Source organism: Nannospalax galili, unplaced genomic scaffold (assembly GCF_000622305.1).
Source record: "Nannospalax galili isolate Female #2095 unplaced genomic scaffold, S.galili_v1.0 scaffold514, whole genome shotgun sequence".
NCBI lineage: Eukaryota > Metazoa > Chordata > Mammalia > Rodentia > Spalacidae > Nannospalax > Nannospalax galili.
In genome coordinates this window covers 3,455,002-3,459,041 of record NW_008336076.1, presented here as the reverse complement: position 1 = coordinate 3,459,041, position 4,040 = coordinate 3,455,002, and positions in this window count along the sequence as shown.

Below are 4,040 nucleotides of genomic sequence, written 5' to 3'. Positions count from 1 at the left end.
TTCTTGCCCCTTGCCCTTATTTCCCGAGCAATTGATGTCTGGTTTAGAAAATCCTTTCCTATACCTATATCTTGTATGTTTTTCCCAATGTTTTCTTCTAATAATTTCAGAGTTTCAGGCTATAAATTGAGGTCTTTGAGCCATTTGGAATTGACTTTTGTGCAGGGTGAAAGATAGAGGTTTAGTTTCATTCTTCTACAAGTGGAGATCCAGTTTCCCAGCACCATTTGCTGAACATTCTGTCTTTCCTCCAATGAACATTCCTGGCCCTTTGTCAAATATTGGGTTGCCGAAAATGCATTTAATCATATTTGGATCTTCAGTTTTGTTCCATTGATCTATGGGTCTATTTTTGTGCCAGTACCATGTTGTTTTTATGAGTATATGTTGCTGTTTAGGCAGATCTCCCTCCCACTGTGGGGGTAGGGGATGAGTAGGGGCAGAGTCAACGACACAGACATGGGAAAAAAACTGGGCAGTCTGCCTGTAAGCTCATTTATTGTGAACAAAGGACTGCCTTACATACCCGCTCCCCAGTCCCCATTGGTTCCCAGTGTCCCAGTGTCCAGTTGTCACTCTCCCATTGGTGCTGTGACCTCGTCGTCAGTCTCTAGTTCACCAGGCAGATTTTAGGTTGGCTACTTCCGTGGTTGAGACTAGGAACTATCATGCTCATGCGCCATTTGTCAGGCAGGCCTTAGCCTCCCACAATCCACTCTTTTTTCTTTTAACATGGGCATCCTCTGGAGAGGCAGTGGCTAACTGTCCTCTTATATGAGTGACACCATAGAAGCGTCACTTGTCTTAGGTTGTCCTCCACACATGTAGGCCTTACCCATCATTAGAGCATGCATCGAGCCCCATGACCATCCTGTCTTAGGTTGGTCTACCATGGCAGGATCTTACCTGTCATTGATTAATAGCTTTATTCATGGTGTGTGGACAGGAGGTATGCCTGGGGTGGTGGGTTAGATTTTTAGGAGGTGGCCTTGTCTAAATAAGAGAGCCAAGTGTGCACCACTTGTGGGGGTGGCCCTTTGTCTGGCTGCTGCAGGGCCTTGAGGATCTGGAGAGTTGTTTTGGAGGCCAGTCTTTGTGGATCTTCTAGAATAGACACTTAAGCAACAGTAGTAATATAATATAATAGGAATTCCTTCCAAAGTATTGATCCAAGAGGGATTTAGGAGTCCCTTAATATTACTCCAAACCTGTTGAAAGAAGGTGGTTTCTTGTTTATGGGAGTGATTTGGGTAGAGTTGAGGCTAATGATGTTTTGGCTCAGTTGCATGGAGAAATTTTTGAAGGCTACTGACTAGGGGCCCTGAATATAATTGGCTAGCTATTGTCTGGCCAGTGTGATAGGAAGGTTGGGGGGGGAGGTCTAGGACTGCCTTTAAGAGATGATTCCAATCATAGTGAGTTTGAAGGGCTTGGTTCCATTGACTGAGGATTTGTTCAAAGTACAGGGAATTGGGCCGCTTTCATTGCAGGACTTGTGAATTAACGATAAGTCTTCGAGGGCAGTGGGGATCCAGGGCCTTTGAGCACCATCGGGATCCATATTGATGGCAAAGGCATATTTATCTAGACTTGGAGGGGTAGGGAGGGGAACCATCGGCCAGGGCAAGGGGCGAGATCATATGTAGGGGTGCAGGATGGATCCTTGAAGGAGCTCGGGAGTGTTCAGTTTCGCTCCAAGGGTATATGGGCGGGGGAGTCTCCGAGTGCAGGGCAGAGGGATTGGGTTGTCTAGAAGGCTTAATCGGTGCCAGGTTCTTATGAGGTTGACACTCTGGTCCCAAATCCTCTTGATCCTCTGGGACTGTCGGGAGGGATTGAATGGAAAGGCTAAACATTTTTTGGTCCTGGCAATGTTCATTAAAGGATTTGAAATGTCTTCGGTGCACCCAGATTTGATGGAGCTAAGATTACTGAGGAGTATGTGCATGAAGGGGACAGGGGAGTTTTGCCTTCCTGGACCTCCCGTTTTGTGCTAAAAAAAAGGACTCTCACCCACATATCGGGGTCCCACATATTTTCAGGGGAGATCCAGGGGGCAAGGACTGAAGCCTCAAGCCAGAAGTTATCAAGGTGGGTGCGTTTTATCTTGATACCTCGGGAAATGAGTAGAGATCTGTAAACCTCGATTTGGGGCTCTTTACAATAAGAGGGAAAATTACCCATGGTGGAATGGAAAATGGGCAGACTGGACCAAGGAAGCTACAGAGAGAAAGCAGGGCCGGGAGAAGAAAATTTCCAATCCGCCCCATGGGTGGGAGGGGATTTCATAGTCCCAGATCACGGGGAATCATGTCCACAAGTTTAAGAGGCCGGACACCACCCTAGGGACTTTTAACTGGTGGTTGCGTTACTGGATTAATGGGCGAAATAAAAGTGAAAGTAAAAGAAAGGAGAGGAAAGGAAGGTTGTGTTTTGGAACCAAGTGAGAGTGCTTTGTGGGGGACTTCCGTGGTTCATTAGGCCACGGCCGTATGCCCACACGGTGTCTCCGGTTGTGGGACACCCATTTGGGAGGGTGTCCATGGTTCTGTCTCCTGGATGGTCAAACCTTATGTGGAGATGCCGGGCAAACCAAATTTCAGAGTGTATGTTCCCTATAGACAGACAAACAAGGAGAAGGGAGAGAAGGCCCTCAGTCACTCACCAGACCTAGGGCAAAGAACAAAGAACAGAAAGAGGCCTACTCACTGAAGAACACAGCCGAAGGGACCCAAAGGAGAGTTGAACAGAGAGAACGGTGGGATCAATTGGCCAGGCAATCCAGGCAGCAAGGAGGAAAAATAAAAAGGAAGAAAAACCGCACAAAGAAAAAGGCAATTAGAGTAATGAGGCCCAGGACTAGGTAGAAGTCCATTTAGCCCCACTGGGCGCCAGTTGTTGCTGTTTAGGCAGACCTCCCTCCCACCGTGGGGTCAGGGGATGAGTAGGCGCAGAGTCATCAACACAGACACCAGGAAACAAACTGGGCGGTCTGCCGGTAAGCTCGTTTATTGTGAACAAAGGTCTGCCTTATATACCCGCTCCACAGTCCCCATTGGTTCCCAGTGTCCCAGTGTCCAGTTGTCAGTCTCCCATTGGTGCTGTGACCTCATTGTCAGTCTCTAGTTCGCCAGGCAGATATTAGGTTGGCTGCTTCAGTGGTTGAGACCAGGAACTACCTTGCAGATGTGCCGTTTGTCAGGCAGGCCTTCCTCCTACAACTATAGCTCTGTAATACAGCTTAAAATCTGGTAGAGTAATCCCCCAGCATTGCTCTTAGTGCTCAGGGTTGTTTTGGCTATCTGAAGTCTTTTGTGCTTCTGTATGAATCTTAGGATTGTTTTTCCCAATTCTGTGAAAAATGTCATGGGGATTTTGATTGGCATTGCATTGAATCTATAAATGACTTTTGGTAGGATGGTCATTTTCACAGTATTAATTCTTCCAATCCATGAGCATGGGAGGTCTTTCCATCTTCTGATGTCTTCCTCAATATTTTTCTTTGAAGATTTAAATTTTTCATTGTAGAGCTCTTTAATGTCTTTGATCAGGTTTATTCCAAGATTTTTTTTTTTTTTTTGCAGATTTTGTGAAGGGGAGTGTTTCCATGTGCTCTTACTCTGATTGCTTGCTATCGGTACATAAAAAGGCCACAGACTTTTGTAGGTTAATTTTGTAACCTGCCACTTTGCTGAATGTGTGAATAATTTCTAGGAGTTTTTTGGTGGAATTTTTGGCATCTCTTAGCTATAACATAATATCATCTGCAAAAAGGGATAATTTCATCTCTTTTTAAATAATTATTATACCTTTTATTTCCTTCTCTTGTCTTATTGCTCTTGCAAGAGTGGAGAAGTGGAGAGAGTGGACAGCCTTGTCTGGTTCCTGATTTCAATGGGAATGCTTCCAGTTTTTCTCCATTTAAAATGCTGTTGGCTGTGGGTTCGTTATGTATGGCTTTAATTATGTTGAGGTATGTTCCCTCCAGTCCAGTTCCCTCTAGGACTTTGAACATAAATGCATGTTGAATTTTGTCAAAG